Here is a 21,853-nt window from a genome sequence, read left to right as displayed (position 1 = left end):
TCAGGCACGGTTTTACAAACGTTAATCAAAGGAGCTTTACAGCGCTGCTGGGAAAGAGCAGGATGGCATCCCTCTGCCTCCGAGACATGCAGATGGGGAAATGGAGGCACGGCATCCTGTAAGGGTACGCTTTATCCAAAGTAACTAAGTTTTTAAAGTTAATTTTTTAAAGCATTTTAATCAGATCTGGTATGCCTTTTGAGGTGTATGCCAGCAGAAGGGCGAGACAGCTGACGGGAAATCAGGTGATTTGGCCAACAGTCCTGGCTCCGGGCATAGCTTCCAAAGGAAAAAAAAAAAAAAACACACCTTGTTTTTATTTTTTATTTTTTTTATTTTTATTTTTAATGAATTAACTGATTATTCCAGGTTGAAACAGTGAACATGAAATTGCAGAGATTTAATGCTCAGGTCTTTCTGAGACCCAGAATCCCCCTAACATGATGCTGCCTGTGTCTGCCACAGACCCTCTGAGGTGGGACCGGGGTGATCCCGCTGCTGACTGAGGCATCTTCCCACACCGCACAGCCCCTGTGCATCCCACAGCCTTGCTGTCCAACTGCTTCTCAGCAGGAATATCCTGGGGGGGTGGGGGGGGGAGGGTGTTGGATGCTTCGGCATCTCCCCAGGCTGTTTGTCAGGAGCTGGAATGTCTTTTGTCTGCGTCTTGAGGACTGGGGAGGCAGCCGGGGGAAAGAGGGATTTGAGTCTCAGTTTTGCTTCTATTCAGCACATTCTTTTTTTCTTTCTTTATTTTTTTTGCCTGCTCTCATTAATTACTTCCTCATGTGCTGGTTCCTGTCTGAGAAACACTGGGGATTCCTGAGGTTTTGACAGAGAGGACTCTGGAAAAGGTTAAAATCCCGATTTAGGGAACGGCGATCCGAGAGAGCTTTGGTTGACGAAGTTGCTGCAGTCTAGCACTGGAACAAACTCAGTTACAGATTTAGCTCCATATTTCTGTACCAGACCCGGGGCCAGAGGAACAGTGCAGAGGAACAGGCCAGAGGAACAGTGCAGCCTCAGCAGAGAGCAAAAGGGTTTGCTGCTCTGCCAGTGTTCGTGCTGCGTGGCCTGCTAGTGAAATCCCCACAGGCTGACCCCACGTCCCAACAGTCAGGGACAAAATCCTCCCTTTCGGTCCTGCTCTTCCACACCCAAACAGGAACAGGGCCCTCAGCTTCAGCTGCTCTTCTAAAATGTTTTCTAGTTTTCAGGAGAAGCTAAACAACTGCAGGACCCCAAGGAGGTAAGGGCACTCATCATAAACAGCCCAAAGAACAAGGGGACATCGGGATTAGATTACAAACCTAGTTTGGATAGTTACCTGCCATTCTCTTTTGCATTTTTTTCTGTTAAATGTCCCCTTTTACTGAGATGTGCCCTTTTTCTTTGCCTTCCTTGAGCATATTGCTACAACTTCCCACATCTCAAAAGGTGCACAGCCACGAGGCATGAGTGTTTTCACGGGGATACAGAGGAGAAGCACCCTGAGCTAAACAAACCGACCAGAGGTGACAGCTCTCTTCAAATCCCTCTCAAACCCCTTTGTTTCTCCGGGATTATCTGATCATCTCCTTTTGCTTTCTTTAATCTGATGGGTGATCACATCTGATGATAGCTTTAAAATAATAATCTGAACAAAACAAGCAGTTCCCATCGGGACTGTAGGTACTTTAAAAAAATGCCACTTTTTCCCCTGCAGAGCAAGCCGTGAGTATTAACCATCTGCACAAACATTACAGTCCTGCAAAGCTCCATCATTTTAATCAGAGCTTTGGAGGCAATAGCAGGCATTTAATCGGCTGTGGGAGTGTTTTCAACCAGGTTATATAAATGCTGTCAAGAAACCAAGCATCTAAAAAAGACGCCTGGAAGAAATGTACCTTAGTGCTAGGAGGAGACGGGGGGAGGCTTTATTGCTCAGGGGCTGCAGTTTCCCATCAGTATTTACAAACCTACGATCAAATTGGCAATGGCCACAATCCTTTCAACATGACTAAGCAGGACACCATAACCTGCAGCCTTTACTGGTCTTGCAGTGACATCCAGGGAGACCCACTGCAGGGATCTGGTGCCCAAATATTGGAGGGTACGGGCTGAGCAGTGAATGAGAAATGATGGGCACAAAGGTTTAACAAATCAAGTGTGCATCTGTATATGTACGTGTGTGGATTTCCAGTGGTAGAAGTGTCTGCATGCCATGCATTTCCTGGAGATGCAGCCCTGCCTCGGCAGTGGGTTGGAACTTGAGGATCTTTAAGGACCCTTCCAAGCCGAGCCACTTCACGCTTCTATGAGGTGCCTGTCTGAACACACACACGCATTCCCAATTCATTTCCTGCAAGAGAGAAAGTGCCCTAAATTAAAGAGCTCCCAGGGGCAGCTCTCAGCTCAGTCTCTCCAGCATTAAGGGTTGGGAAAGCTGAAGCTCTCCTTCCTTCCTGTAACAAGCAGTGACAGCTTCTAATTAGGATCCATCAGAAGGTGCCCAGGGAACCCATGGGGCCATTTCTCCGAATGCATTGTTTGCATTACTTTTTGCCTTCGGATGGCACGCTGGCCCAGCCATCTCGCTTATCTCCCCCAAGCCTATGTGTGTACCTTGAGCTTAAAAGTAAGGGTATGAGATCTGAGGAAATCCCAGTGCTCTCACAGCCCTGCCAGACCCTGGTACAAGAGCTGAGTCAGGTGTGAGCATGGCCATAATATTAGGGAAAGTGAACAAGGGGGACATAAACCTGACTTTTTGAGGTTCAAGGTCAAATTCATCATCTAGAAGAGTATTGCACAGAAAGTGGAGCTCCAGGCTTACATCCACGAACTACCAGAAGATGCATTAACGCAGGCAGCAGGCAACAGAAGCAGAAAGCTACCACCCACCTGTAAAGGCTGTTGGCAACCTCTAGTCCACAGACACATTTTAAGCATAGGGCAAGCAAAGCACAGAGCAGATAAGCTCCTTGAGGCCCTGCACAATCACACCTCAAACCCGGTTTAGTGTATAGCAGTGTTCCTGGTCCTCCAGTAAGACCACGGTTCTCCAGCTGTTGTCTTCATTTTTTTTTCTACCGAAGAGCACCCATCAAACACCTAGCAGGAAATGGTTGGTGTCTGCATATTTTGGAATGTTACTTGCTACTTTCTTTAAAAAATCAGCTCCCAGCATCAAAGGATTATTGGATAAAGTCATTATTCTTTCAAAAAATCAATATTGAAAGTGCTTACAGTGAAAATAAAGATCCACAACATGAACTGTTGCATCTTAATTCCTTTGGAAAAGGAAAGCACCTTTTAACTCGACATCCTCTTTCACAGTTCGGACTGGTTCCTGCAAAGAGGGCACCTTGCCTTGAGAGAGAGGAAGCTTCGCTGAACCTGGCATGTGGGTTCCTTTTTAAGCAAAACCAATGAGGATTGGTTTCACAGGGATGAAACAAGAAGGGACAAAGAGCAGATCTCCTCTAAGTACAGTTAGAGATCTGTGACTGTCGCTGGTTTGTTTTCAGTGTCTGCAATGCACAAGAAGAGGTTTAAGAGGAAGTTATTGCCCTTTAAAACATGCACAAAGTCTTTCTTGCCTTACCAAGGTGCTGACAGCATCTTTATTAGAGCCAGGGAACATTCCAACGCCCAAAGGTAATAGAAATGCAGTTTGCCAGAAAACAATAGCAAGCTGGCAAAGGGGGTTTTGTTTGTTTCTGTAGGTGCTGCTAACCTTGCCGCGGCCTCCCTCTCGGGGCTCTACCATCAGCCCTCCTTTCCCCACAGGACAAAGACACATTGTACTGCTAAACCCTCCAGGGCTGCCAGGGCTGGCCCAAAGCTCTGCAGCTTCATGTCTTTGGGGCCCAGCTGATGGTGTAACATAGCGCATCCTCTGAGGGCTTGCGAATCATGTATTTGCTTTTGCAAATTTTATTGTGCCTCACTTGTCCTGCACACAGATAATAGGAACTTAGTCCAAGTGGTTTTGGCAGGAAAATACCTTGTTGAGTCTGAAGTCCACATTGCAGACGCAGTGAGAAGAGGATCGCATCAATTGCTCCACTGTGCCTAGCTGCGAATCCTTGTAAGGTGACTGTCTTCAGCAGCCTCCTTCCAGGTGTACGCCCCCAGCTGGCACGGGATGGATGTTTAATAGCAAGAATTCAACAATAAGAACAACTAAGACATGGAGCGATAGAAATGGAAATCAGCTCCTGTTCTATATTAAGCTGTCAAAAAGTCTCTCCATGGCCAACAATCAAGTTGACACTAAACTTGTTACAGAAAGACCTCTAAATATGAAAAATTGTTACCTGCCTGTATTTCCAGCTCTGCTTGTCTGACCAGCCCAGAAGTCTCAAAGTATTATTGCCCATTTGCCTCCCTGCACAAATACCAGAGGCCATATTTGGAGATAAAATCTGCAGAAGTGCCTGTTACTCTCATAGATCCTGTGGCTGTACACACAAACAGCCAATTTGGCATGCAGGCACTCAGCTCTTGCACGAAAATGCATGTTCTAGCCAGCACTGCCTGCAAACTCAACCTCAAGGAGCAATTACAGTCACATAAACTCCCTTTCTTGTGTAACACTAAGTAACAAACCTCATGGAAAGTGACTCTGCAGGCTCTATTTATGTGATTTAGAAAATGGAAAAGCCCCTTTGGGGCAAACGAATTCAAGCCCCTCTTTTCCAGATGATGAGGGACTGTTAATGGTTAGTTTGACAGCGCACTGTCGAACACTCTGAGGAACACAGCACTGGACAATGATCCTGATACTCAAGCTTTTTCTCTTTGAAACCCTTCCAGTTACTCCCCTCTTTCCCTGCTCCTTGCTTATTTACCTGCTCAGGCAGTAGTGTCCCCCCTGACAAGTCTCCCAGTGTCTGCACCAGAATGAGGATTTCATGGCCTGGGTTTCCAGCTGCTGCACGAGCAAAGCCAGAGTTTGCAAAGATCTCTAAACCTAGACTTGCAATGGGCTCCAAGCCTTCGTTAAAGACTGGAAAGGCGTTGTTGCTTTGCCTGTGTTTACTTTTAGAAATGGACACAGTTTTAAGAAAGGATTTGGCAACATTTGCAGCAAGAGAACTATTTCATATAGAGATTGTGTACACAGCATACTAAATACAGCCAGAGAGGCAGAAGGACCTCATGCCCCTTGGAGCAAGGAGGTTCAATGCCAAACATTCATTTACAGCCACATGGAACTTGACCTCAGGTACATGAATAAGTTGCTTAAGTAATTGCAGCAGCAGGAAAAAAAAAAAAAAAAAAAAAGAGAGAGAGAGAGAGAGAGAGGGAGGTTTAGTTTCCTTCTCTGCTCTGTGGCTGGGAAAACAAAGCAAGGACTGGATACATCACTGGTGTAATCCCACTGACTTCACTGCAGTCACACTCGGGATCACTTTGGGATATCGAAGGCTACATTAATGCTGCAAGATGCTGCACTCACAGGCTTTCCCAGGCATTAGCATTCTGGTGTTGTAGAAATTCATGCCATAATAGAGCACTGAGAATCTTAAGATGATAAAGAGGCAAAGCTGCCTGCTGATACCATTGCTAGCTAATTATAGCAGCACGGACAGACTTCCCTTACAGAATTCCATATGCCATATTCAGCCAACATGACAAATTAACTGTGTTAAAGAGGTAAGGCTGAGAAAACATTTCTGATTTTGAAATTATCTAATGCTAAGGTTAGAAATAAAGGAAGCAACTGAATGACCATTTGCCTGTTTTTATCATCCAGCCCTTCCTCTTCTCTGTAGGTATGTATCTGCTGATGTGGCTGGGATGGAAGGCACGGGAAGAACTCACCGTTTGGCAATTCATTAAGAGTTTCCTCGTCGGACTCTTCCACTCCACCTTGGGCTGCAGGCACAGAGCCATCCCAGACCTCCACCAGTCTTCCACCTGGCACTCCTGGGACACAGCAAAGGCCAGACACTGGATGAAACAGATAGGTCCAGTATCCCTTACTTTTCAGTGATGCTCAGCACTGGAGGGAGTTTGACTTAGATATGTCTTCAGCAGCCACCACAGGGAGAGGGAACATCAGATGGGCTTTAAACAGCAGAACTGAACTGCTGGCACATGCAGGTAGCACTTGCAGATAAAGCATCAGTCCTAACGAGTGAGGAACCAGCCACTGCTTAGAGTGAGCATCCAGCACCCAGCCACAGGAACTTGCATCACCACACCACAGCATCCACAGCTGCGAAGGACTCTGGGCTGCCTCCATCTAGAAGTTGCCAAGAAGGCAGCACTGGTGCACACAACTTCTGTAGGACCAACTTCTGATCATCCTTTTCCAGATGGCCTCACTGCAGCAAGGTGTTTCACAGAATCACAGAATCACAGAATTTCTAGGTTGGAAGAGACCTCAAGATCATCAAGTCCAACCTCTGACCTAACACTAACAGTCCCCACTAAACCATATCCCTAAGCTCTACATCTAAATGTCTTTTAAAGACCTCCAGGGATGGTGACTCCACCACTTCCCTGGGCAGCCCATTCCAATGTCTAACAACCCTTTCGGTAAAGAAGTTCTTCCTAACATCCAACCTAAAACTCCCCTGGCGCAACTTAAGCCCATTCCCCCTCGTCCTGTCACCAGGCACGTGGGAGAACAGACCAACCCCCACCTCGCTACAGCCTCCCTTGAGGTACCTGTAGAGAGCGATAAGGTCGCCCCTGAGCCTCCTCTTCTCCAGGCTGAGTAAGCCCAGCTCCCTCAGCCGCTCCTCGTAAGACTTGTTCTCCAGGCCCCTCACCAGCCTCGTAGCCCTTCTCTGGACTCGCTCGAGCACCTCGATGTCCTTCTTGTAGCGAGGGGCCCAAAACTGAACACAGTACTCGAGGTGCGGCCTCACCAGAGCCAAGTACAGGGGGACGATCACCTCCCTGGCCCTGCTGGCCACACTGTTTCTTATACAGGCCAGGATGCTGTTGGCCTTCTTGGCCACCTGAGCACGCTGCTGGCTCATATTCAGCTGACTATCAACCATCACTCCCAGGTCCTTCTCTGCCTGGCAGCTCTCCAACCACTCATCTCCCAGCCTGTAGCTCTGCTTGGGGTTATTGCGCCCCAGGTGCAGGACCCGGCACTTGGCCTTGTTGAACTTCATGCAGTTGACCCCAGCCCATCGGTGCAGCCTATCCAGATCCTCCTGCAGAGCCTTCCTACCCTCGAGCAGATCGGCACACGCACCTAACTTGGTGTCGTCTGCAAACTTACTGAGGGTGCACTCAATGCCCTCATCCAGATCATCAATGAAGATATTGAAGAGGACCGGCCCCAGCACCGAGCCCTGGGGAATGCCACTAGTGACCGGCCTCCAACTGGATTTGACTCCATTTACCACGACTCTTTGGGCCCGGCTACCCAGCCAGTTTCTAACCCAACGAAGCGTGCGCCAGTCCAAGCCAAGAGCAGCCAGTTTCTTGAGGAGAATGCTGTGGGAAACGGTGTCAAAAGCCTTGCTGAAGTCAAGGTAGACCACATCCACAGCCTTTCCCTCGTCCACCCAGTGCGTCACTTTGTCATAGAAGGAGATCAGGTTCGTCAAGCAGGACCTGCCCTTCATAAACCCATGCTGACTGGGCCTGATCGCCTGCTTTCCCTGCAAGTGCTGCGTGATGACTCTCAAGATAATCTGCTCCATGAGCTTCCCTGGCACTGAGGTCAAACTGACAGGCCTGTAGTTTCCCGGGTCAGTCCTCCGGCCCTTCTTGTAGATGGGCATCACATTTGCTAGCTGCCAGTCAACTGGGACCTCCCCCGATAGCCAGGACTGTTGATAAATGATGGATAGTGGCTTGGCCAGCTCCTCTGCCAGTTCTCTCAGTACCCTCGGGTGGATCCCATCCAGCCCCATCGACTTGTGCACATCCAAGTGCCGTACCAGGTCACCAACCATTTCTTCATGGATAGTGAGGGCCACATCTCTCTCCCCATCCCCTTCCACCAGTTCAGGGTACTGGGTATCCAGAGAACAATCGGAATTGCCGTTAAAGACTGAGGCGAAGAAGGCATTAAGCACCTCCACCTTTTCCTCATCTCTTGTAACTAAGTTTCCCCCCGCATCCAGTAAAGGATGGAGATTCTCCTTAGTCCTCCTTTTCGTGTTGATGTATTTATAAAAACATTTTTTGTTATCTTTAACGGCAGTAAAAGATAAAAAAGTTTCCTTGCTAGCCAGAGGCTGGAGCACTGCTGGGACAAAGTACGGCTGTTGCCATGAAAAGAGGGAGGCTACCCAGCCTGTACCCTCCCTAGAAGAGCGTAGTCAGAGGAAGTTTGCACTGAGGGCACCACAGAGGCCAATACTGACCCCTCACACAGGGAGACATCCTCAGTTTGTCACCTGAGCAGCAGAACTACTCTTAATTCTTCTCTGTATATAACACCTTTTTTAGGGAAGTGTGAAACTGGTCTCCAGGTACCAGCAAGCCCACTTGGCTGCTCCTTTAACCGGCCAAGCAATGCACCCTCTGTTAACTCGCAAGTTGCCAAGGCCACATTGCTGCTTGGACACGGGGAGCAGCGAGGATGTGCTTTGCTAAGATGGGATTGTTCTGGGTGGCTGACCCAGCAGCTCTGGCAGAGTCACTGCCTCTCTATTTTCATGTTCTTCCCTTCTTTTTATTCTCTGCAGAATTCTGGTTTATTTACTGCCAGTGCTGATACATCGCCAACAGGAGAGCTGTGACCCAACGCATCACTTCTTCCATAGTACTCCACAGCAGCACAGGGGGATCGGATCCTGATGCAAAGTTGGTTCGGTGAGGTGCACGGGATAAGAGGATAGATCTTCCTCTTCTGGTTTTACAGATGAAACTGAGGCAGAGACTGCTTTTTATAGGGCTCCAGGGAACTGGATGAAATTCAGAAGCAGAGAAGAGTGCTTCTCCGCACACCATGGCAGAACAATTACCCAGCTTTGCCCCCAGGCGGAATACATGACACCATTATATTTATTTGCTATTTGCCTTATTGATGGCAGGCTCCATCCAGCATGTTCTTTGCAGAATTTCTTAGCAAGTGTTTTAAAGTTCCCCCTGAGATTTCAGTTTGATGTATGAAGATCCAGGCTGCCTCTGGTGCTTTTTATCACAGCCACTGGGCTGCAAAAAGCAGGATGGCAAAGGACTGCCAGCTCAGTGAGTCAGTGGACTGTGCAAGCACACATGGTCAGAGAACTTCAGCCAAACAAGTGTTAAGCAGGGTCCCTTTAGTAGCTTTTACTTCTATTTACACCCCAACTCTATTTATATCTTTCCCTATATATTTTTAAAAGCAGCAGAGAACTGAGTCTAATCCTGATGCTCTCAAGATGCCCCTTTATTGCCAGACTCATCTGCCAGCAAGTCTCACTGTCCCCCCTTTCCTGAACACGAGAACCAGGAAGGAATATATGCCTGGGCTGGGCTGCTGAGAGGCTCGTCTGTTTGAGAAGCTCCAAACTCAAGACTGTGTCATGTTGGGATCACAGGGAGACGGCCCCTAAATCACTTTCTTCTCTTCTGCAAGACCAATGCCAGAGGCAGTGACCATGTGTCTTGCTAGCTTGTCACTTAAGGCTGATAAGCAAGTTTCTCTTCAGTGGTGTGAGACCGCCCCTTATCTTTTTCAGGCCACCAAATATAGGCTAAAGGGAGCTAAAGCAAAGTAGTTCTATTTAAAACTCGTAGCCAAGAGCTGTTCTAGAGTCACAGAGCAGGCCAGAGGAGCTTCAATCCACACTATCAGCACTTCAGAGGACACAGACAGCAGCAGCCAAAAGCTAGGAAACTTTTAACAGAAGAAGAGTGCCCGTCCTTGCAAACAGGAGCAATCCAACTCTGTTTCTTCAGATGAGGACAGTTTGACTGGAAAACGAGCAGTCCTTCAGTGATCCTCATTCCAGTTTCTACATAACCTTCACGCTGTTGACATCCCTGCATGTTCTTTTTCTGGATTTTTTTCTTGTTTTTAATGCTCAACTATTTTAATTTCTGTGAGATGCTGGGAGCTGGGCTAACTTTCTTAAGGACCCTGTTGTGTCCATTGGTTCGTTGTAAAACAATGAAGGCAAGACATTTCCTCCATTGTCTTTCAGCTTATATGAGACTAAAATGCTATGTGTTTCTTGGTTCTATTTTCCACTTCATTTGTATTTGTGAAAATGACCGTGTAATGGCAACACAAAATCTGTCCCAGATGAGTCTTTATGTCCTTTGTCAACAGAAACTACCAGTACTGTTTCCAGTTATTCATGGTATTGTGCTGTGTTTTTGAGCAGAACAGTCCAACACACCCAGCACTAACATTTTTGGTGTGAACCAAAGGTAAGTATCTCCTCTTCTGAGCCAATGAAATTACTTTCACCTTCCCTAGACATTATTTTTAAACAAAGGAATGCAGACAAGTTCCACAGAGTGCTGGAAACCTTTCCAAGCAGCTTTTAAAATACCTGATGCAAAACACTAAAAACAATCATCGCCGTCTTGGTCTTCTTTGCCCAAATGATTTCTTTAATGATCACAGGCCAATTATATGACATTGCTTTCAATTACACCAGTACAAAACTGGAAAATCTCCACCAAATTCAAGAGCTACCAGATTTACACCCATGCAGGTCACACAAAGCTGGACCCACGCTTTGCCTATTATTTATCTGTTACCTTATTTGCCTTTATGTTATTGGATACAGATGGTGTCCCAAGACAGACAGAGTGCTTTTAACATATACATCTATTAGCTTTGCAAAGTCTCCTGGCTTATTTTAAATCTCCTGTTGTTTAGACTGGCTCCTGAAAGGCCAAGGCTCAAGACATCAGGAAGCAATTTGGATGTTAGAATCTCGAGGATTTAAACCCTAAGGCCTGTATTAACCTGGAGTCATACTTCTTCCAGCAAGAAATGTGGGTTAAAAAATCAGGATAGCTCTTTTTCAGTGCTAAAAGTTGTTGGCAAGGAATATAGAGGAATTCCCCTAGGGTGTGGATTCTATTAGGTTATTCTTTCATTTGCTTCAGAGGAGAGACCTAGATGTGGAATTTAACTCAGAGTTAATTCCCAAAGCTTGGTATTGGATGTAGGTCACTTTCTGGCTTGTTTTGGGACTCAGTTGAGTTTGAAATACTGCAATTTTCACTAAAGAGCAGAAGCCACACATATCCTTTCTGTTCTATACAGATCATTGCCTCTGAAGGCAGTGCCACAAGGTGTAATCATAACCTCAGCACACATTTGCAATGTGTGAGCCAGGGAAAGCTGCCATTTCTAGGCTTTGCTTTTAAGGAGAGAATTCCCTGAACCAGTCTTCCCACATGCAAATTCCGGTATTAAACATGCAAGATAGGCACTGCAGGACATAGATGCTGGCTGAAAGATCTTATATATAACTTGAAGACACCTCTTGGATAACCTGTTTTCCTTTCAACAGAAATTTATTTTTCTAAGTCCTTTTTAATCACCTTCATCGAGTATCTGTAGATTTCTGCTGCTGATATTACCATCATGGAGGCATCTACCCACATGGCCCATGGTTCACAGGTGCATTTCAGTAAGCTGCAAAATGCTAAGAGGAGCTCTTTTGTAAGAAAGGCTTATTAATAGAGCTAAATCCATGGAGATTGGCTGACCCTGAAGTGGCCTTCCATGGCTGTTAGGTAAAGTGCCTAAAGCAGAAGCCTGCAGCCTATGACTATTTCTGTGTAACAGCGGCATCCAGTGGGCACAAAGAGATTTCCAGCAAAATATTTGAGAAATCAGGATATGACCATTAAGAGCAGAGGTTTCTCTCCCATATCCAGAGCTATGTTTCCCTCTCTCTCTCCCTCGTTAGCGTTACTATCTATTCCACATTGTAGCAGAGATGCTACTGACATTGATGTGGCTAGAGCCAGACCTATGGAAACAATTCTACCACAAACAAAGCCACACAGTCACATTGAAAATAAATAAATAAATAAATAATAGATAGATAAATAAATAAATAAATAAATAAGGGTCAGAACAAATCACCAAAGTGAAATACTCACCTTGCTAGATTTATTCCTCTGAACAACTGGATGAGACTTCCAGGTGGCAGAACTGGTCACAGATGGTGCCTCTGTTGTCAAGTTTAGTCTTGCAAGCAACCGATTGCTCACAATAATTGGACATGTTTTCTGTAGGAAAATAATACAACAAAAATCAGTGCAAGACCCTTTGGAAGGGGAAGGTGCTGTTTTATAAAACGTCCAACTAAAGCCTTGCACTCTGTCAGATTTCATTTGCTCCCTTTCACATTTACATTTTCATGATTACCCAAACATACTTGATTAAGTGGTCTGGCCAACATCGCTTTCACACAACATAGAGGACAAGAGACCTGACTGCTCAGTCCTCCTCTTCAGCTTTTATCAAATGGCAATGAAAAGTTTGGTTTTGGACGGATCTTTGTTATGGTAGCAGCTAGAATATTGTGACTTTTTTGTGTCAGAATTTTGCCCTCTTCAGTCTTCACAAGCTCCAGCCAATGCTGCTGCCCATTGTTTTTGGTCCCACTTTATGGATTTTAGGGCCCTGGACAGCCCTCCTGATGGGCTAGCAGGGAAGGGAATGGCAGATGTGATGGTTTATGATCTTGCTGCCATATGCCTATTGTGAGTGCGGGATCTCATGGAACGAAGGTTTGACAACCCAATTAGGTGTCTGGCCTCAGCAGTGGAAGAAGAGATGGAGTGGGCTCTGCTGCGTGGACAACAGCTCCACAGGGGCGCGCTATTGGTGTCATCAGCAGAGAGAAGCAATGCAAATTCATGCCTCTCTGTGGAAGAAATCATTATCAAAGCAGTAATAACACCTCCTGCTTTTAGGCTCACCCATTTTGACTATGAGTGTCAGACAGGGGCCCAGCAGGGCACAGTTGGGCTGCCTGTCTGTGCAGAGAAGACATTCCTGCTGGGAAGCTGAGCCCCTCCGAGCCCGCAGAGCCAAGTGACAGAGGACCTTGCTGGGTCTGATGCTGAACCCCCAAATCTCCCTGACAACGGACTAACTTACCCTCAAATATAACACTCAAACGTTTAACAAACACACCTTGGACCTTATAACTCCATTTTTTTTTTTCAGTCAGAACAGCCCACGGACTTCAAGGACCATTTTGCTTGGGCAGAGGCATCCCCCAGTGTTTATTCTCGACACCACGAAGGGATCTGAGGCTCAGAACTCAGACAGGACAAGGGCAGGGGCTCGGTAAGGAGACTCTGAGGTGAGGAGACCATGAGGTGAGGTGAGAGGACCTCGAAGACCGGGGCGCAGCGCGGGCGCTGCCCCAGTCACCACAGGAGCCCCCATCGCGCCCACCCCCGCGGCCCCGCGCTGGCGCTGCTTCACGGGACTTGTAGTCAGCGCCCCCCCAACAACGAGCGGCACCGGGGCGAGGAACTAGGAACTACACCTCCCAGCATGAACCGAGCTGCGAGAGGCCTGGGCGGGAGGGGAGGCGGGGACGGGCGGCGCCGCTGCTGCAGCACCCGCGGGGCCGGCGGGCCGCGGCCCGGCTCCTCGGCCGCTTCCCCGGGGGTGAGGGGCACCGGGGGCTCGGTTACCTCAGCGGGGCAGCCCTCGGGCTTGGCGGCCCTTGGGGGCTGGGGCTGGGGTGGGAGAGCCGGGGAGGGAGCCCTGAGGGAGCCCTGACGGCGCCGGGTGAGGCTTCATGTGGGGGGCGACTCCCGGCCCGCGGCCGGTGCTCGGCTCCTGCCTCACAGGAGGGATCCGGAGGGAGCCGCAGCTCGTGTCTTCTGCTCTCCCCTCAGGCCGCAGAGCGGGGCAGCCTGCAGGCTCCTGCACCGAGGATGAAAGAGGGAAGGAGACAAACACGGCTCTGGCTAAAGGACAGCGGCTCGCCGAAGCGCTGCATGAATTCTGCTCGCTCCCCTCTCTGCCAGGTATGTGCCTGTTTTGTTTTGTTTTGTTTTCTATTTTCTTACACTAAGCAAGGGATAGGGTTACTCTCAGCGGCCACTTTTCCTTCTGCCACATTTACCAAGGGTTGTGCCCGCAGTAAGATCTTGCTCCTGCTTTATTTTTGTTTCTTTTATTCTGGGTGGCCAGTGGCAGCTGCATCAGAGGGTGGAAATACATCAGAGGGTGGAAATCCAGGCGTGTTCCTGTTCTGGAGGTGTGTTCCTGTTCTGAAGCAGGAACTGCTGGTAAGCCCTCACCTGCTGAGGTGAGAGCTGACAGAAACGTTGGGTTTGATTCCTCCTGAGCATGTCGTATCACTGGAGCATAGGCCGTATGCTGAAATCTTACTCAGAACTGAAACACATGGAGCTTTTTTTTCCCTCTGATTATTTTCTTTTTCCTCTGATTTATTTGATTTGATTTATCTCCTTGAACTGAGAAAGCAAGAAAAACAAGGGCAAAACTTACACGTAGAGAAGGCCGTTCAGCTGCATTGGAAGCTCTGTGAGTTTGGTCCGATTTCCCTGCAGACGCTCAACTCCAGAATTTAATTACTTGAGTAAGAAGTAAATGAGGGACTCATTTACTGTAAATAACCCCCATTTTTGTGTTTGGAGCGATGCCACATGTCATATTGGTAGTGGAAATTAGAAAGAAGTTTCAATAGCCTTTGCAGAGCTGGCAGAGCTAGCAAAGCCTGTTTTGAGCTTTCTTTTCTGCTCTGGGTTACGGGTGTGTAGTTCTGTACCTGGAGCAGCTAATGTCTGTCGGGTGGATGATGGGTCCCTTCAGGAAGTTCCTCCTGAAGGCAGACAGCTAACAGAGCAGCAGATTGAGCATCAGGTGACTCGCACCTTAGAGGTCTTTCCCAAACTAAATGATTCCAGGATTCTATGATTTCTGTGGTGACAAGATTTAATGAGTTCATTTAGGACTGGCAAATGTGTCTGCAACACATGGAACAAAGTTCTCTAGTCATTTAATTTAAGCATCACCAGCGGTTCTGTTTCTTGAATGATTATTCTCATGTTAAGCTTCAACAGCATAAATGTGTTTCCCATCCCTTTCCACAGCACACCTCTGAGTTGCTGTTAAGAGAATAATTTTTAAGTTTATGTTATTCGTGTTGGCTTAATTCTCTGCTTATTGTGATCTTGCTGGGTAGTTTCCTCTGTTTTGGTGTCTAGAACGCACGTTTCAAACAGCGTGGCTGTGGAAGTCCTGTGCCCAGTTAGCATACAAAGTATTTTACAGTTTTCCAGCTTTGCTCTTGAGTGGCCACTAAGTCACTGCTAGGATTGCTTGGAAGAATCGGGATTCCGTGCACAGTGTATTTCTGCTAAAACTTTTATGGAAGTCTCAGAAGTTGGAAAAACTGTGGAAGTACCACAAATGTGGTTGCAGACGTCTCCATTTATTTGGGACCACCGTGGGCTATTCCAGCCTGCGGTAGTTCTCTCTGAAGCAAGCTCATCTCTTGCCTTGCGTTCATGTGGCGTTAGTATTGCTTGCTTGCAGAGACAAGTTGCCAGTGGCTTGGCTGAAGGTGAAGACGTTCTCCAACCTGATAGCTGGTCTCTTCTAGGTCATGTTGCCCCTGTCTGCCTGTTCCTGTTAAATCTGTTTGTTTTGCTCATCGTCTCTGATACAGAACCGCTCCTGGGCCCTGGCAGGATTCAGGGTCACGCTGAATGTGACTGTGCCACTTGCAGCAGTACCGATCATGCGCTTTTATTCTGGACCCAGGAATAGAATGCAGGGCTTGGTGAGCTGGCTGTTTGAATCCTAGCTGTTTTCTGAGGATTCAGATTCATGGCTTATCAAGGGCATTTACAGAGGGGCCTGAGTATTGCAATATAACTTGCAGCATGTTGTCACTAGAAACTCTCACTGGGGAGCCACACAAACCCTCCAATACGTTGTTGTTGCTTTCCCCTTATTTGCTCCTTCTGTTGTTTAAAGCATGATCAGGTCAAATCGTGTTACTGTCCCATGCTACTGGTTCCTCTCTGATTCCCAAAGTACCTGACTATCATATGCCTCGAGCAGTCATGTTATTGGAACAGCTGTTAGCAGAAAGAATACCCTGGTCTTGTTCTGTTTTTTTCCTTCCCCATCAAGGTTTTTGGTAGGATGCCCCTTTCCTTGACAGAGGTATGTTTCTAAGGCAGTGCTATCCTACCCGAGCTGGGAAGCTTCATCTTCCCCTTCCTGCTTGTCCTGTGTGATGTTCTTTGGAAGCAGCGGGCCTTAATCCAATAACGATCAAGCTTTGCATGCATGCAAACACTGAACTGTTTTCTCCAGAGGTACCGAGCTGATGATATCGGTAGGCCATTTGGGAGTTCTTTGCTGTTGGAATACAAGCCTCTTAAGCCAGTTCATTTTGTTTGCAGGTGGTTGAATTTAAAAGCCTGTGCCTTTCTTACAGTTTACTGTAAGTTATCTCCTTTATTGTGGAATTGCAATGCAACTCCTGTTGTGGCTGGTAGCTGGGAGCGTAAAAGAACTGCATTGTCTGTTTTGTTGTTCTGATTCTTACTGTAACTACAGCTCTTTAGCACTGGAGAGTTCTTCAGAAGGGGGCAGGTGGTGTGTGTTTTGTAAGGTGTGTTTGCTTCCATCAGGTAAAGAAAGCTGGAATGGAGAGAGGGAGATGAGCATCTGTGCAAAAGCAGGCAAAGAGACCTTAGATCAGAATGAATACTTCAGTTGTCTGAATAGCAAAAAAAATAATAATCTGCATATAATTTTAACAGTTTATAATTATTTTATATCTGTGTGGTAGATATCAAGGGGTATTTTTCTATCTTTAAGCAAAGATGGAGAAAATGGAGTCTGTTGTTTACTTCTGCTCCCTTTGTAATGAGAGCTGTAGTTTTGTTTGGAATTTCCCAGAATAAGGAAACTTGGAGCAAGGACATGCGAGTTTCTTGCTGGCTCTGCCACCAATTCCATATGTAACCATGCCTCCATTTTCTATCTGTGAAGCGTTCTTGCATTCTTTAAAGCTATCCAGAGCTGGAAGATAACATCCGTACTTCTAAAATGCAGACTTGTAAGTGAATTGGTGCGTGTGCTGACCCTCAAACCTTTAAGTCCAAGGAAGGAAAGTAACAGCTTACTACTCAATTCATTCTGCTCCTATGCAGCTGATGTCTCTCTAGCCGAAGGCAGGTCAGGATAGATCAGACTTAAACCTTTTGATTTGCTTTCAGAGCACAGAAAGGGTGAGTTCTAGGCTGGAAACCAGCAGGAGAGCAGTGTTGTCCATTCTAAAAGCCTGAAGGGGAATCTGAAAATTGGTAGGATGAGCTACCAAGGCTCATCAGAGATTCAGAGGGTTTTATGCTGCAGCTTGCTCTATGCCAGAGCCTGAGGCAGCATCTTATCATTTTGAAAAGTTGGAGAAAGTTGGGTTCATAACACAGATGATCAGTAATCCTGTTGTGTCACCACCAAGGGCACCTGAGTAAATACCTGTGAACAGCCATGTCACAGAACCACAGCGGTGTGTTTTCCAAAACACTGCTCGATCCGCACTGGGGCTCAACACCACCAGCTGTGGGCCAGTTACATATTTCTCAGAGGCAACGCTTAGAGCAATGTCAGAGTAAGAACACAGTTGAAATCTGAAGCCAGGAGAGACTTCTGGATGTTGGAATACATTTCTGTGTGGTACTGCGTTCTGAGCTGATTGAAAATAGGGCTGGAAGGGATTTTCAAGAGGCTGCCTCATCCTCCTTTTGCCAAAAGGCACAATAAGCTCCACCTAAGCCATTCCTGATAGTTATGTTGAGCTTGTACTGTAACAGATTTTTCCCTGGATGAGTTGGATTTGGGTTTATAAAATCTGCTATTGAGGAAAAAGTAGACACTGCTCAGCCCCAGCTACTGAGCTTTTCAAGGCTTTAGGCAGCAATCTGCAAGCTGTCAGGTCCAATTAAAGCAAATGGCTGGAGCTGATGTGTTTTTCTCCCTCCTGGAGAGAACACAGTTCATCAAAAGCCAGAAGGAAATTTCATCAGGCTCATGAGCAATTATCCTAGGGGATGTAGTAAGAGAGAGACACCAGATTCCCAGTGTGAACTTTCCCTTATCGTCACCCTTAATTCTCCAATGAGCAGATGAACAACGATCCCACGGGTTTCAAGTTTTTGAAGTTTTTGTTGGATTTGGCTGATGGTGGTTTGTAAACATGAATTTCAAATGTATCTGACTTGGCAAAAGGTATTGCACCTCTCTGTGGTACGCCACGATGTCTGTTGTGGGAAGCTTGTGACAGCTGTTTATTTTTGATTGACCTGTGGTGTTTCCTGAAGGTTGTGTTCTCATCTGTATGGACTAAAGCAAATATTGACCTACTCGCAACTGCGTGGATTTCATCAGCCTGGTCCATTAGTCAGCACTGAGCTGATTCATTAAAAAAAATACTTACATTTCTTGGGTTTAAGTAACTTAATTTTTTAACTTTTGGAACAAGGAGAATAGAAGATAACCCTGCAGGTTTGTTTTCTTTTTAAATACCATCAGAATTTTAAATACCAACCAGAATGCTGGCGTCAAGCTTCTGAACAGGATTTGCACAAAACTACTGTTATTGCATCTTAATAAATTTTCTGGTGCTTCTTTTAGGCCAGTATCCTTTATCAAGCTAAAAGGGTAGAAAAGGAGGATGATAACCACAAAAAGTATTGCTCCTACAACTTGCGAAGGGAACATTGCCTTCCCTTCTCATCAGGAGGACTTGGTGCCAGAGTACAATCAGTGTAAATTGAATGCAAAATTCAGCTTAGACCAAACGGATCAATAGGCTGGCATTTGTATAGGACAAGTGTTGATTGCAGAGGTGAAAAGCAGGCTTTAAGCATAACGGCTGGCTAGTTATTTTTAGCATTTCCTCGCTCTGTGTCCCAGTATTCCAGGACGTGTGCCTGCTCTTATACAAAACAATTAGTGAGGCTGAAATGACAAGAAGTTAATCCCTGAGTGAAAGCATATTAATCACCTGCTTTATTCTGTTTATGTAATACAGTTAAATACTGTGAGAGCAGGTGAGGTTTGGGGTATGGGAATGGTTCAGCCTCATTCAGGCTTTTTCATGGCTGATTGGTTTTAAAAGGCAGCTACCCTGCTTCTTATTTTTCTTTCTGCTGAGAATAGTTTGTCAGTAAGGATGGCTTCATTTATCCGATATTGATATTTAACCCACGGAAGCATCATCTGCTCTTCTCTTCCACTCCGTGCCAGTGATGCCATTTTGCAGAATTTAGACTAAGCAGAAATGCTGACAGCACGAGAAAAAATATCCCCGTCTTCGGTGAGCTGTGAAGCAAAGTGGTAGTGAGACGCCGTGGCTTAGCAGTGGAGTAGAAGGTGATTCCCTTCCGTCAATTTGCAAATTATTTTGGTGGGCTAAGGAGGAATTCCATGGGCTTAAGCTGATTCTCAGTGGTTCAGTTTGTGGCATAATGCCTGAGGTGGCGTCACTCTTCTGCGTTAGAAGATCCACTCGTCCTGGGAGCAAAGAGCCTGTATCTTCGGTGCTCTTTGTGTTAGCCACAGGAGATGGAGCCACGGAACAGGTAACAGTGCTGGGGTAATACGCTTGGTACTTGCTACTGGTTCCTGCTAAGAAGAGCATGCTTTCAGCTGGAAGATAGCTTGTTGTGTTGAAGTTTTACTAAGGTACCAATCACTAGTTTATGCTAGAGCATTGTGCAAATGCTCTAAGCAATGCACAGCATTTGCTTAGTGGCAAAATTAAGGTAGGACTGTACTGCTGAGGTTTTAATTGTTTCTTTCTAAAATTGTATTTAGTTAGAACCAGATGGCTGTTTTAAAGAGGAGCAGTGCTGTCAGGGTTGGGGCCCATCCCTGTCTTGTTTGGACTTGGTCTGATATCACTGACATTGTTTAATGACTTGGAAGCGATTGGCTTGGCTTTGCCAGTCCTTGGGTCCGATCTGCAAAATGTGCAGTAGAAGTGCAGCTCCTGCTTGCTCAACTCCACCACCCATTCCCTGTTCCTCAGCCAGTAAACAAGACCTGATCAGACAGTGCAGCTCTTTGTATGAGCAAGGGCTGTGGAGTGAGATCTGGGAAACAATACACAACTAAATGGGTCTGACTGCATGCCTTGCCACAGCAAGAAGCGGGACTGGCACCAGTGCTGTGTTAGAGCCCAGTGTTTGTGCATTAACAATGCATTGAAAAGCACAAAACCTTTATCATGCATTGCATTTTAATATTAGCCCTTATACTAGAGGTACTTTTCTCATTTGGTAGGGTTTTATGCAAATTTTCCAGCAAATAATTTATCACAACTGATTTTATAATAAATGTCTGCACAAAAGAGATGGAGGTTTTCTCTGCAGCCTTTTGTTTTTTTTTACAGCCAGCCTGGGCATCTGAGGGAGGAAGTTCGTGCTCTTGCTTCCATAGTATAAATTTCAAATACAGGCAAAACCTAAAACCAACTTTCGCCCATAAATGACTCCTTCAGAGGCCAGTTTATGGGTTCGGTAGATGCCTGTTGCACTCCTACACAAACGGACAGTCACATGGATGTTAGGGCTGCAAGCATTACGAGAGAAAGTAGTACCTGCAACATCACAAGGCCAATTGGAAAGGGATTTTTTTCAGAGCATCTTAAAAATACTGCTCTAATTAGTTGAGATAAATGCCATATTGCTCTTATGTATGCTTATATGTCTGGCTTTTCTTAAAACAGGCATTAAAATGCTAGTGAAGGACTTGGGTGGAGATGCAGCCATGGTTTGCCCGGCACTTCAGATTGACAGTATGTCTTTATACCTGTTGGTGCTACAATTTCAGCCCAGAACAAAATCATCCAGAAATGTTTAGGTGCTGTGTGTGAAGGAACGCAGCTGGAACAAGCAGCAGGCTGGCCAGGAGGTACCATTACCGGGCAGCTTAGAAGACGTCTGCTAAGAAGTTAAGGACTTTTGGTCTTTGCATGGTGGTAGGTCAAAAAGGATTGTTTTCTGCTCTGCTCTCACTTAACAATGAGCGTATTTCAGCTGTGGGAGTAGCCTTGAGAGAAGTTAGACTTGGTCGTGCTTGGAGAACACACGTGTGTCTGCTGTTGTGTTCTCCTGGGGTCTTACTGCTTGCTGAGGAGGAAGAAAAGTGAAGGCTAGGTCTGAATTTGGGTTTGCTGGCATGAGAGCTCGCTTTGGTAATGACTAACTGAGCAGCTTGGAGCCTTAGTCAGAGGTATTTGATCCTGGTTGTTGTCTGTGAGTAAAGAATCTCTAATAGGAAAGTGTTTATTTCTGTTGTGCAGCTAGGGAAACTGGGGTGGGGAACAATAGTTACTTGTGCAGATAGCTACTGAGCTGGTGTTGGTTTCACACTGCTTGTGTCAGGAAAGGGGGAAAATTCAGTCAAATCCCACTTATATAGGGCATAAGAGTAGTGCAGAAAACAGTGCTGCCAAAAACCAGCTGCACAGGCACAGCTGTTTGTAAGCTAGGAGGAGCTGGCTTAATTCAGCCGTTGCATCTAACTTGTTTAGAGGCCTTTGTTTCCAGTGTGGGGATATAAAAAAGTAAACCTTGAACCTTTACACAAGTGGTAGCTGATCGATCCTAATGTTTAATGTCTTGATATGACTTTTAAAATGGCACTGTGTCCATGATGCTCCCTTGGAAGCCAGCAGTTAAAATGTGGCGTGTGCATTGAGGGCTTAAACTAAGAAACTTGGTGACTAGGAGCCACTTGGGAGGCTGGACAGCGAGGAATTTTTGAATAAACAGCTCCAGAGTGAATCAGGTGCTTCTGCTGCCTCTCCAAGGAGGGAACAGATCCTTTTGAGCCCTGACTTGAACTGCAGACCTCTGTTCTTGAGTAGAATCCCACTGAAACAACCAACGAGGCCAGCAAGGTCACAATCAG

At 46.3% G+C, this 21,853-nt stretch overlaps 1 protein-coding gene across 2 annotated transcripts in view; it reads left to right on the top strand.

Moving 5' to 3' along the window:
- The first annotated feature begins 13,465 nt into the window (after positions 1-13,465).
- Positions 13,466-21,853, top strand: part of MIB2 (mindbomb E3 ubiquitin protein ligase 2) — a 42,041-nt gene continuing 33,653 nt past the window's right edge. The window contains exons 1-2 of one of the 2 annotated variants that reach the window (XM_035344347.1): positions 13,466-13,549; positions 13,783-13,914. The gene's annotated coding sequence lies outside the window, so the exon portion shown is untranslated. The remainder of the gene's footprint in view (positions 13,550-13,782; positions 13,915-21,853) is intronic. The other variant, XM_035344346.1, reaches the window with a different exon arrangement.

This window comes from Oxyura jamaicensis, chromosome 21, assembly GCF_011077185.1.
Source record: "Oxyura jamaicensis isolate SHBP4307 breed ruddy duck chromosome 21, BPBGC_Ojam_1.0, whole genome shotgun sequence".
Taxonomy (NCBI): Eukaryota; Metazoa; Chordata; class Aves; order Anseriformes; family Anatidae; genus Oxyura; species Oxyura jamaicensis.
Note: the sequence above shows the minus strand (reverse complement) of the source record. Positions and strands in the feature narration are given on the sequence as shown.